This window comes from Monodon monoceros, unplaced genomic scaffold, assembly GCF_005190385.1.
Source record: "Monodon monoceros isolate NGI ecotype Baffin Bay Population unplaced genomic scaffold, NGI_Narwhal_1 Super_Scaffold_13, whole genome shotgun sequence".
NCBI lineage: Eukaryota > Metazoa > Chordata > Mammalia > Artiodactyla > Monodontidae > Monodon > Monodon monoceros.
The window spans coordinates 36,255,754-36,269,520 of NW_021703769.1; the positions used below are offsets into that span (position 1 = coordinate 36,255,754).

General features: G+C 43.1%; 2 pseudogenes; one reads left to right on the forward strand and one right to left on the reverse strand.

Annotated features, from left to right (window-relative positions):
* The window catches only part of LOC114894281, an 8,031-nt pseudogene extending 7,381 nt beyond the window's left edge, over positions 1-650 (reverse strand).
* A 4,256-nt stretch (positions 651-4,906) lies between these two features.
* Positions 4,907-13,767, forward strand: part of LOC114894282 — a 42,544-nt pseudogene continuing 33,683 nt past the window's right edge.

Here is a 13,767-nt window from a genome sequence, read left to right on the forward strand (position 1 = left end):
AAAAAAAAAAAAAAAAAAAAAGAATATTATATATAAATGTGTAATCATTAGTGTGCACTTTTTTTCCATATAATGTCATAGAATTAAGGGCTATTTGACAAAAGCTGGAAAACAGGACACAAAGTCACTACCACATTTATGCATCTTAAGAAAGAAAGAGAGGTCTAGCTGATAACTCCCTGGCTTCTCCCTGTTTTCCCTTTGCTTTCTATTTCCTGTCTCCTGGCCACATTTCCCACAGGCCAAATCCAGCCAAAAGCCAATTGGCTGGGAAGTCTGAGAAATGTAGTTTGCAGGATGAGCCCTCTGCAGTGCAGAAGAGGACAGGGGAGTGTGGAGAACGGAGCTGAAAGCAAGCTGGCAAATGCTTTGCAGGGTGTATGCTAGACTTACAATGAAGTCCTTTAAAAACCCTACAATTTTCAGCTTTCCAGAATGAGGGTCATATATTTTTGTTTTGTTACCTGTTTGTGCCAGAGGACATTTGAATGCTTAAAAGGAAATTCTGAAGAAGTCCCTACCATGGGGAAGGGGGCCCAGTGGGACCAGAGCCCCCCAGTTGGCAGGTCCCTTGAGACTTGAGCCCTCTTTACCTTCTGCTGTAACTGTATCTTCCAGCTTCTGAGCGGGAAGAAGGACTCTAGAGTCATGATTTCTGGAAAGTGGGAGAAATGAAGCAAAAATGAAGCTTCCCAGGGTAGGCAGATTATTTCAATAAAGATATCAGACATATATAAATGAAAACATTGACAAGACAGCAACAAAAATATGCAATATGAAAAGATTTCTGGAAACAATCTACAATATCTCCTATTTTGCATTAAATAGGATATTTCCCTTTTTATTTTATTGATTGATTGATTATTATTTTTTTTACATCTTTATTGGAGTATAATTGCTTTACAATGGTGTGTGTTTCTGCTTTATAACAAAGTGAATCAGTTATACATATATATATGTTCCCATATCTCTTCCCTCTTGCGTCTCCCTCCCTCCCACCCTCCCTATCCCACCCCTCTAGGTGGTCATATTATTTTTGATTATTATTACTTTTGGCCTTGCCACACAGCATGTGGGATTTTAGTTCCCCGACTAAGGATAGAACCCACGCCCCCTACAGTGGAAGGGTGGAGTTCCACTGGACTGCCGGGGAAATCCCTTTTTCTTTTCAAAATAAAATTTTCAGGAATTCATGTTTTTTACCCTTCAACTAGAAAAGCATCACATAGACCAAGAAAACAAACCAAAGGATTGTTCACTGATCAAATAATAACATGAATAATAATCAAAACTGTTTAATTAGATTGTTCCAGACTTTTATAAGGAAAACTAACATCAGAGGGGTTGTTGACACATTTCTTCAATGTTTTTTCAGCGTAAAAGCTCACATCCTGAAAGCTCTCAGGTTCAGAGGTTTGATAAGCTCCACCCTATAGAGTACAAGTTGGGTCTTCAAATCACTATTTAGACAGAAACTATAGACCAGCACCATCCAATAGAAATATAACATGAGCCATGTTCAAAAAAATAAAAGGTGGTGGGCGAAGTAAGTGAAGGGGGTCAAAAAAGGTACACATTTCTAATTATGAAATAAGTCATGGGGATATAATGTACAGCATGATGACTATAGTCAATAATGCTTATTGCATATCTGAAAGTAGCTAGAAGAGTGGATCTTGAAGAAAAACAAAAACAAAAACTGGTGAAATTAATATTAAGAATATTTTAAACTCAGTATATCAAAAATATTATCATTTCAACATGTAATCAATATAAAAATAAAATAATTTTGCTCTTTTTCAAAACTAATCTTTGAAATCTTACATGTGTTTTACACTTTCACCATGTCTCAATTCAGATACTAAATTTTTATTGGAAATACTTGATTTGTATTCAGATTTTATAAAACATACAGTTGCTAAGAAAAATTCATGTACTCTGGTGGTCCCAAGCATACATTAAAAAAAAGTTCTTCAGTAACTGAATCAAGTATAAGTTTTTAAATTTAATTTTAGATTAAAATTAAATAAAATTAAAAGTTCAGTTTCTCACTCATCACGGCCGCAGTTTCTGTGCTCAGCAGATACATGCGGCTCACAGCTACTATACTGAACAGCAAAACACTCCATCAGAGACAAGGACTTGTAAAAGCCTGAGGTTTTTTTCACCTTTATAACTTTTTCATGCTACTTTTAGAGGTGACCTGTTTTTTCTTCATAAGGATTAATCTGAAGCCTTTAAGTAAAAAGTACCTGTGTTCTTGTTACTGGTGTCAATAAGGAAGCAATGGCTAGAGAAGAAGGGAAGCTTCATGTAAGAGTGAGAGGATGTTTGTAGGCCATCAAAGAAAGAAAAGCAGCCTAACTCTCCAGGGTCTTCTGGACAGAAAGAATGGAGGCCCCCAGAGCAGAAGAATGGGCTTGGAAAGTGACCTTGTTCACTTTCAGACAGGGCTCTTTGTCACAAATGACAGATACTTGATTCAAACTGGCTTTGACAATGAAGGTTCTCTGTGGGCTTAAGGAACTAAAAAGTCTGCAGGCTCTGTAATGAGAAGCTCAGGCATGGCTGAACCCAGGGGCTCAAATAATATCCTTAGGAATTGATTTATCTCAGTCTCTCAACATCAGTGCCCACTGTACTACTTTCAATCTCAGAGTTTCTCCAACAGTGGCAAGATGGCTGACAGCTATCCCAAACTCATGTCCTGTTCTTCACATCCCTACCAGAGAGGATGCTTCTTTCCTAAAAGACCCAGCATAAGTCCTAGGGCTGATGGTCATTGTCCTCTGCTTGGGTCACTTGATCATTTCTTAAATAATCCCCAGGCCTGATTGAATTCCAACCTTGGAGATGGAGCGTTGGATCTGCCCACTCAAACCACATGGACTCAGTGAGGGAGCGTGGTTCCCAGGGAAAATCAGGTTGCTGTCACTAGGGAGAGAGAGAAGCGTGCTGGGCAGGAAAAATCTTTTGTATGTCAAATCAAGATGCTTGGCAATGAGAAGGCTAGTTGGTTCCCCCCAAAATGATTATGGTTATTCAGATTTTATGTGGCTTCATTAGAAATACTGTATCATCTGTCAGGTGTTCCATCTCCTTTTTCCATTAGTCTTTTGGGAGTCCACACCTTTTTCAAGTTATTTAACCTTGAGGAAGTTGTGTAACCTCAGTGTGCTTCAGAGTTTCCATCTGTAAAATGGGGACAATAATAGGACCTACCTATCACATTTATAATAAAAATTAAATAAGCTAATATGTGTGAAATATAAGATAGACAATTTATGAATAGAGTCTGGCAGATGACAAGTTCTAAAAAATTCCACTAAATAAACATGCAAAAATGTGATATTATATACTTCTCTTAGAAGATCCATTGCCTTCTCAAATGAGTTCATATATGGCTCTTTCTGTCAAAGTAGGTTTCAGAGAGAGGAGAGACAACTGAAAATGTTTATTGGATCAATGAATGAATCCTATTGTCAGAGTTAAGGATGTATATACTTTTTTTTTCAAAGGCATACCTATGTCCTTAAATACAGTTTGCCTGTATTGTGATTTCTCTCTGAGCATATGTCAGAGTTTAATTAAATTTAAACCAGTGCATTCCTCCTGTCAAAGACACTCTGACTCTGGTTAATGTAATGGCACCAAGGAACAATCTGGGTATTGTGATCATCATGAGGAATTGTCTCCATCTCTATTCTATTCTTATTGTCCCAATACTTGGTTTAATCAAGTTATAGGAATTATAGTAAATGGGGTTTATCTGGGAAAATACTCCTTGAGAAATCAAGGGACCATCTCCAGTTGCCTCTGCTGGGGAAAGCAGGACTCAGTTCCTACTTGGGGGATGAAAACACCCAGACACGGAGGGAGATTGAGGTTACGAATTGCCTGAGACCGAGACTCCTGAAAATGCCGAGTTGATATATGATGAGAAGGTGAGCCTCAAAATCCTTTTTTGCTGGACACATTCAATCAATAAAAGCCACCCGCGAAAGGTGATTCAGGGTACAACATGCTTTGCCTTCCCTAAAGGACTAGCCCCCTGTGTCCATCCCTTCCCTCACACCTGGTCTAACATGACCACCCTGAGGCCACTTCACTGCCTAGGCACTGCCTTCAGTAGTGTTCCAAGCACATTTGCCACCTGCAAGGACACACATTCACATCCTGGCCCCCCACCACTGTCACACAGATAACGTTATTAGATCATCTCATTCCTCACCCCTCACTGTACCCATACCCTTCCCTAAATAGCTTTGCAGTTCCTTCCACTAGAAATCTTGCTTTGGTCCCACGTGGGCTTACTTTGGCCAGTGGAACATGGACAGAAATGGCAGTGAGTCGGTTCTGAGCCTACACACAAAGAGGCAGCACACTTTCTGCTTGCTTCTCTTGTGCAGAGTTCTGCCACATCATTCCTCTGGCTCCAGAAGAGTGAAACATGTATGGAACAGAGCCACCCTGGCAAATCAGCGAAACTGTGAGCATGACAATGCATGTTTATTATTAGCCATTGAGATTTGGGCCGCTTTGTTACATAGTATGGCTCAGTTATAGTTGACTGGTAAACGAGCTATCAGCCAAGAGGGAGCAAGGAAGGCTCTGAGAGTCTTGGCCACAGCAGGTGATGTTTTCCGCAGGGGTGGCAGAATTTGTAGCATCATCATTGCAGCCATTCCTTATCCCTCCTTCCTTGCTTTCTGTAATTACAGAATCTAAAAAGTGAAATGCCCAAGTTTCCAGAATGTTTTACAGCTGGGCCATCTGAGCCAATTCTGGTCAACGACATAGAAGTAGAGATTGGCAGGGGACTCCTGAGAAAACTTTTGCTGTTTGAACACAAGAGAGACTTCCGGTACCGCCCTCCTCCCTCCTTCCTGCCTCGGAGGCAGTCGCGATGCCTGAGTCCATAGCAGCCAACTTGCAACCAGGAGGTGAGCAGCATGAGGTTGAAAAACCAACAGCTTGAGGAAGGCAGGAAGAAGATGGAAAAATCCTGGGTGCTTGGTGAGATTGCTAAATAGCTGAACCAGCAGCAACCAATGCCTATCTCTGGTTTTCTTTTAACGTGAGATACAATCAGTGTCCCTTTTATTTAGACCCCTGTTAGATGGGGTTCTGATATCTAAAGTAAAATGCATTCCCCGATGATATGCCTATTTTCTGGTTGGACTTGGGTCTGGCCCAGTCTGTTTACATCAGAAAGATGATGCTGATTCCTCACTGGGTATTGGAGGAGCTGAGATAGAAGGAAACTCCAAAGGTTTTGTAACCATTGTGGGGAAGGAAAGGGAAGCAGCAGTCTTAGCTTTTGACATCAGATAGGAGTCCCCTAGGAACTGAGACAGGGGAAGCTTTGATTGCTTCTCTCTCTGTCCTGACCCATTTGATCCATTAAAATCCAACCCACCCATCATTCTTAGCCTGTTCCATGAAGCTTTCTCGAATTCCATCCAGAATGACTCACTACTTTCTCTGAATTCCTCGAGTTGTTTGTTTGCTTGTTTATTTCAGCCTATGTGTGCCCTTCAGTTGACACATCACACTTGGCTCTGCATGAGTCCAGCTGTGTATGTGTCTTATCTTCCCTACAAGGATAGTGTCTTAGTAGCCCCTGCAGAATCTCTTGTAGAACCTAGTAGACACTGGTCGGCATGCATCAGGCCTTTAGAACTAATGGTAACTATGAATCAAATAAAATGCATATGAACTTGCTTTATAGCAAGCCTAGCATCACATCCAGGTCTGTGTGTGTATCTGGAAACCTAATTAGGGATTGGCAGCAAAAACAGCTCAGTTTAGGATACCCTCTATTATAGAGGAAGCAGATTAAGAAAGAAATGAGGGGACAAAAGAGAGGAGAAATAAAGAGCAATCCAAAGTCACCTCCAAAGAGACCAGAGTCTGTATAATTTATTCCCTCTTGGGAATGTTCCTATCAGAAGTTCTGATGACAAAGAGTCAGCAACCTGGCATGGTTTTGCATTTCTATCCTGTGCCTTAAAATATACGTTGGATCGTTTCGACTTTTTAGCGTCCACTTTAGTTAAAAAGAAGAGGGAGACTTTAATCTAGGCAGTGCCTGAACTCATAGTTAAGACGTGGGGGGGTGCGGTCTCGAACTAGGTTCCCCAGAAGCAGGGCAAATGGCTTATGTGGGAAGTGATTCCAGGAAACACAGGGGAGATTGTGGAAATGGCAGTGATGGGAAGGAAGCAAACATGGGTGGGTTAATGAGTAAGTTACACCTGTGTGTACCTGGATCTTGGTCCTGGCAGGGAGCTCTGTGTAGACCCCACCTCCAAATTGTTCCACTATGTAAAAAAAGTCACTAAACCAGTGTTGGAAGAAAATATTATTTTTATAAAAGGCTTTGGTTGGTAGACTTGGAGTTACTTTTTTTGGTTCCTTATAATTGTCTAAACTTTACATATTTTCCATGATGAACATGCATCACTTTTATAAGTTCCTCACAAAATCTTTGAGAAAACATGTCACTCATTACCAATAATGATTCCAAAATGATTTTGCTGACTTGACCCATCCGAGTCTCTGCTGTTAACTTCTGTTTAGCTCAAGGGTACCAGCTCCCAGGAGGTTAGCATCCTCAGCTCTGTCCTCCTCATTCCCCAAGATGTCCATGTCACACTCCCTCCCACCAGTATGCATTCATTCTTTTAAGAAAATATAGAGGCCCCGCTGTGTGCCGGGCACTGCCCTAGGCACTAAACAAAACCAGACATTGTCCCAGCCCTCATGGAAAGAACTGAGTAATAAAATAAAGCAAAATTTAAAGATTCTGTCTTTCAGAAGCACTGTGCAGGAGTGTTTTTTTGTGGGAATTCTATGAGGTCCCAGTTCTCCGGGAAACTATAGTAGGAGATTTAGATCCAATGGGGAAGCTGCCCTTAGGAAGTGAGGTTGAACCTAAGATCTGAAGGGTGCAGAGGAGTTAACTGGGAAAATGTTAATTGCATTTCTAACGTGCGCATGGGGCCATCATGTTGGGGTCTTGGGACGCTACGTTCAAACCTCTGTCCTCAAAGACATAGCCATCTAATTGTCAGCCTACAATCAAGTTTCCTAAAATAACAGAAAGAAAAAAAAAAAAACAAAACATTGTTGGATCAAGTCCCCCAGTGTCTATAGGAACATGTGAGAGTTCAAAGGAAGAGGTAATCAATAAGGTGAAGTAGACAGGAAAGCCTCTTTGGAGGAAATGTAGCTTGGGTTCAGGTTTTATGCCAGCAACACGGAAAGGTTCCCACGGAAGGGGAACAGCACACACAAATGCTCAGAGAGCTCCATGTCAGGGATCCTTCTATTGAACGGTGAGATGACCAGCAAGATGGGAGTATCAGATAGGTATTAAGTGGAAGAGATGGCCTGTCCTTGGAAGCCGGGTAAAGATTCTTGGACTTGATGTGATGGGAACTAAGGAGCAAAGACTGCCAAAAGGCAGGCATTACCTACAGGAGGATTGATGCCGCTGACTTTACCCCTGGGAAGGAGGGGAGCCAGAGGGGCTGGCCACAGTGATCCAGACAGCAAGAGAGAGTCTGACAAGGAGGACCTTCTTCCTTGTATCCATGGTAAACTAGGATTTAAGAGGTTCACGGAATTTTTAGCTTCTGAAAAAGAAATTTCTATTAGAAAGGGAAACATCATTGTATTACTTGATAGAATTGGTCTCATCTCATTTATTTTATCCATCTTTCTCTTACATCCGAGGAAATATACTGAAGCCCAGCCAATTTCTTTCCTTTCCCAGAAGCTCTCCACAGGAAGGAGACCATATTTGCAAGTCATCTGGGACTCAGCCCTCCTGGAGCACACCCATGGAGTGGGAGACCCCACTCCTGCTCTAAGGAACACCTCTTCCTGATCTGTAACCTTCCTGACTCACAAAAGTTGCTGCCAGGGGCTTCCCTGGTGGCGTAGTGGTTGAGAGTCCGCCTGCCGATGCAGGGGACACGGGTTCGTGCCCCGGTCCGGGAAGATCCCACATGCCGCGGAGCGGCTGGGCCGATGAGCCATGGCCGCTGAGCCTGCGCGTCTGGAACCTGTGCTCCGCAACGGGAGAGGCCACAACAGTGAGAGGCCCGCGTACCGCAAAAAAAAAAAAAAAAAAACTTTGCTGCCAGTCGTGGTAGGATGGGAGCGAGGGCAGGAAGTATAGGTCATGCTGACAAAGGGTCTTCATTGCAGGAGGGAGCTGCAGAGGCATAAGGGCGGGGCTGAGGGATCTCTTCCCTAGCAGAGGCTGGTGGACCAAGCGGTGCCCATTCTGCCCCATTGCTTCCCATGACCAGCAGTTCCTCTGGCTAGATCATACCTTTTTAGGCCATTTTCTACCATGTCCCCCTACTGAGATAGCCCCTCCTGTATTCTAGATCTCTCCAGGAAAGGTGAGTTTCTAAGTTCTACAGTGTTCTGTCTTAATGAACACTTAAAGGACCTTTTGAGCAGCAGTAGAGGAATCAGCTATACCTCTGCTTCAGCGCACACTGTAAATCCCCAATCAGGACAGCGCTAGAATTTTCTATACGGGACACATTAACGGTGGCAATCTGGAACTTCATTCAAAACTCTATTTGCCTACAAACATGCTGTTTGTATTTTGATTTTATGTTTACTGGGGCAGCACATGGAAGTAATGGGGTACGACGGTCCACAGCTTCCAAGCTTGTTCCTGATACCACCCCTGAGCCCTACAACTAGGCTTCTTTTCAGTTACAGACTCTCATAAAAGTCCTACACCCTCATCTGTACTTTCACACCAAGGACAGACAGAGGCTTGCATGCAGAAATCATTTACAGTGAATAAATTGGTCAATTAATTATCTAACTTTCCTACAGAGCTGGCTACTGCCTTCTCGTGGGAAGGTGAACACCTGCTGAGAAGGTTCTCAGGAATCAGCTTATGCCCAAACACCCCACCCAGAACAGACCTTTCAGCTCCCTCCCTGGGGCTTCGCTCAGAAACAGGAGTTTTTCTGGATCTCTGACGCCCTCTAGTGGCTGTCTCAGGCTGAAATCCTGCCTAAAGTCAGCGGCCGTTCCACCTCCTCCTAAAAATACGACCAGCCCTGAATTTAAAAAGAAAGGAAGAAAAAACACATATCCTTTCTTCTGCTTCTCCTAAGTGCAAAAAAGAAAATTTAGGGATGTCTAGTTTCTGACACCGTCAAGGTTCACCTGGCCTCTTAACATTGCCCTGTTTGGTTTGTGTTTTAAAGCTTTGATAGCATCTTGCTGCCTGCTCTGTACCCCAAATGGCTTTCCCCTTGCCCCCAATATATACTTTATTTGGTCTTTATGTTTGTTTCAGAGCATCACTGAGTGTCTTTTTCTCAAAAAAGAAAAAAAAGAAAAGAAAAGAAAGGAAGAAACACAGGAATGGCTTAACTGTATCCTTTAAGTTGAGGAGGGCAGATTTCCCTGACCGACACACCAAGGTGCCCTCGCAAAGCCTCTGCGTGATTCCAGGCGCCAGGGGCATCACAGTGAGCCTTGGCAGGACCAGGGATGCTGCTGTCTTTTTTGACTTTGGTAGGTAGGTGTGGTTTGAAATTGGCTACATTGGTCATTTTTATGAATTGATTTTTACAAACCCATGGGAAGTGTTCCTAATATAAATAGCCTGCATTATTCTTGTATCACCTTCATCTGACCCCTAGGAGCGCTAAAGAAAAGCCCATCACACTTACCTGGCCTTCAGCCCGAAGCAGACAAATAAGCCACTGGCCAGGATGAGACTGGAGGAGAAGGAGACAGCACATCTGCTGACACTTCTATTCCCTTGGCTGAAAGGAAAAGACGAATATTTGCTGGGCTTGTTCTGTGTACTGACCATTAAGTATCTCATCTATTGGGGCAGGTATGACCATCTCCATTTTACAGACGAGGACATTGAGACACAGTTAAATGGTTTTCCCAAGATCACACAACTATGTAAGAGGCAAGGTTAAGATTCAAACCTGGTTCTGACTCTCTTTAAGGCCCACTCTTTACCCAACTCTTGCCTCTTATCTTACTTAGCTTTGGGTTCCAGGTCCTTGCCTCAGAGTCTGTGAATGGTGCCTTCTGGAGTTGAGCAGTGTGCAGCCTGCAGGTCTGTCCAGAGTGGCTCAAATTTGGATTGGCTTGAAACCCTCCCATGACCAGATTCTAAGCCTGGCCTGAAAACTAGAGTCTTGCTGCTCAAAGTGTGGTCCCCAAAACTGCAGCATCAGTAATACCTGGGAGCTTCTTAGAAATGCAAATTAGTGGGCCCCACCCCAGACCCAGTGAATCACAAACTTCAAGGTTTGAGATTAGAAATGTATACCCAGCTCTTCTCAGCTTTGATGTGCACTCAGATCACCTGGGGGTCTTGTTAAATGCAGATTCTGATTCAGGAAGGCTGAGGAGATGGTGCTGAGCTTCTGCTTCTCTAACCAGCTCCCAGGCAATGCCAACACCGTGAGCTACATTTGGAATAACATGCCCCTAGATCAATAATTCTCAAACTTGAGTCTGCATTCAAATCACCTGGAGGGTTAGTAAAACAGATTACTAGGGCCCCATCCCAAGAAATTCTGATTCAGAGGGTCTGGGATGGGGCCCAAGAATTTTCTTTTCTAACAAGTTCCCGGGTGATGCTGGTATAGGGACCCTATAGAGAACCACCATTCTAGCCTATAAGAACTTCCTTCAGTTAGACAATTAACCCCATGCCTTTCGGCTTTGCATTTTCATGAGGCCCTACTTAGTCCTCAAATTCTGGCATCCTGGCATCTTAGAGCTGAAAATAACTTCATAGACCAAAGGCAAAGCCAGGATGAAGCAGCCAGACTTACTCTATTCAATGTTGTTCCTCTGCACCCTGCTGGCTCTGAAGCTCCATAAATTTTCCAGCGTCTAGCAATTACAGTGTTTATGGTGAGCTCTGCATTTCAGGCCAGTTTTGTAAGCACTTGAATCCCTATCAGACACATATGTCATTGGCAAAATCCATAAAAACTCAGGGCCCTCCTACCTCACGGCTCTGTGAAAAGAGGGCTTTGGAAAAAACCAGCAGCCAGGCTGGCAGCCATGGTGGAGAGAAAACGCAGCAGCTAGCAGGCAAACCCAGACAAGGTGATTCAGCACAGAGGCCCTGGAACAAAGTAATAAACCAGGATACTGACGGCTACTGGCACTCACATTCTGCTGGGCAACCCTGAGAAGGTCATTTACTCTCTGTGCCAGAGAAGATGCTTTTCCTTAAGGTAAACAATACTCTCATTCAAGGAAATACATGCAAGAGGTGGTCTCATATAAGGACTTAGATCAGTTAGTTTCTGTTACCTGACGAATCACCCAATACTTAGAACAACCATTTATTAATGCTCATGAATATTTGAGAAAAAGTAGTACTGTATATTTTCTTGAAGCCTAGGCTTGGAACTGGCATGCCATCACTTCCACCACATTCTATTGGCCAAAGCAAGACCCAAGACCAGTCCACTGCTGGATGGGAGAAGCTGTAACATCACATAGTAAAGATGTAGAGGAAGGTGGAGTTTATGGCCATTTTGCAATCTACCACAGAAGAGTTTTCTGAGTTTGGGAGACCCTGAGACAAAGATTCCAAAGCCAGTGGTTTCAATGGTTACTTGGAAAGTGAAGGAAATACTGGTAGGGGCGTAGGGTTTGAGACCCAGAGGAAAGCATCTGGTGAAGTGTGCGTAACCCAGCCAGCCAGCACTCTCATAGATGGAGCTTAATTCCACTGGAAAACTCTGGGAGTGTTGGACACATGCCTTTTTGTTATCCTACCTGAGAGAAGGAACTAAGATATCTATACATCAATTCCTAGCAGTCATTTGTTGAGGACTGCTCCTAGGGCACACGGGTTCCCCGTTACTTCAGCCTCCCAGACTGGGCAGAGTGCTCCCAGAGGTATGCAGGTCCTGGTAGCTGTGCACCGAAGATGTAAGTGTAGGGAGATATAGGGACACCAACAGTAACTCCTGCAGTGCAATGGTGATTAAAAAAAAGAAGAAAAAAACCCCTCAAGCTTTGGTTTTAAGTTCTTCTGGTAATAACATCTTTTCTTCCCTGTTTTAAAGTCTATTTGCTTTATTTGAGGTGACGCCTCATTTCTTTTTCTGGCAAAGGTTGGAACACTAGATAGCGTCATATCAAGTTGTCCTGCAGCTCCAGAAACAAAATGGAACTGAACAATTCACAGCATGAGTTGAGAACAAAGAGTCGTGTCTGCTGTAGCAGTGGTGGACCACTTCAGCTCTACCAAGAACATCACTCTGTCTGAACTTGCCCTGTGCAGCAACGTCACAAACCATGGGGGGCCAAAGCACAAAGGGCAGGCAGAGGTCACTGACATTTTCTAAGGTATGGGATTCCCAAAATCCCTGTAAGGAAGCAGTAGGGAGAATGAAACTTTCTACCCCCAGAAAGGTCTTTGAACTGTATGAAAAATGGGCTGAAAGGAAAAACACTAAACTTATAGTAGAGATTTATTTTGGGAGGTGGGAGTGGAGAGGGGATAGTAAATGATGTTGAAAGTGAGGGTTCAAGTTATTTAACATTTTATTTTAAATATTTACCACAAATGAGACAAAATGTCAGCATTGACCAATTCTTTGTAATAGATACTAGGTAGTTGCCATATTATCATCTACTTTACTTTTTCTTAAATTTCAAAAAAGCGTGTTGGGGGCAAGGTGGGGTGGGGGCAGAGGATGTTCTCCTGTAATTAGCAAGGTCTGGTAGGCTTATAGAAGTAACACTGATCTGTTTCTTGAGTAACATTTGATAAATACTTCCCCTTACTGAACCTTCATTTCCTTGTTCATAAAATGAAGATAATAATAGTAGCAACATCAGAGGCTTGTTGTAAGCCTCAGATGGTATACCCCACTGCCCAGCATGTTACCCCAAAGGAAATGGTCCCTCAGAAAATGCTCACTGCTCCCTTTATCCCTCCCCTGATTCGCAGCATGGTTTAGGATCCCTTCACATGGAGTCAAACAAGACAATTGGCTAGTTATCTAGATAAGGCTAGAAACAGAAAAATCTTAAATAAAGCCTTATCCTGACTCCTCTGAGTCCAGGGACAGCGTTGGTCTAAGAAAAAATAAAAAGAAAACCCTTGCGGGAATGGCTAGAGAGAGACAACCCCCGCTTGTGGAAACAGGGATTCTGGAATTTAGCAATAAGTATGTTCTAAATTTTCTCAAGGCTTTAAAATCTTCTACCTTGAAGGGGCACTAACCTAATTCTAGAACAGACCTAGGTGCCTTGGTAGGACTTGTAAAGAGATACTCTTTTCTCCTTTGAGTGTAATGAGGATTCTTGATTTTTTTTATACAAATTAGAGAAAGCCCATAGCCAGCCTTAACAACACAGAATACCATGAGGAAAAGAGAGAGAGAGGGACATAATGGGCCAGTAAGAGTGGAAGATATGGAATGTGATCTATTAAATGAGGAGTTAGAGCCTGACCTCTAGGAGAGAAGGCTTCTCTGGCCTCTCTACATCTTGCCTGGGAAGCTGAGGGAAGTCTTAGAAGGGAATGCAGCATTCCTCGGAGTCTTGTTTTATCTGGGATTCTCTGAATCTGGAAAAGATTGTCCTTAAGCACAGACTGAGAAGCCATTGGTCTGGGTTTGCTCTGTGCAAGGGTTACAAATAATCTCAGTCTTCTCTACACTTCAGGGTCTGCAGGAGGGGTGTGTGTGTGTGTGTGTGTGTGTGTGTGTGTGTGTGTGT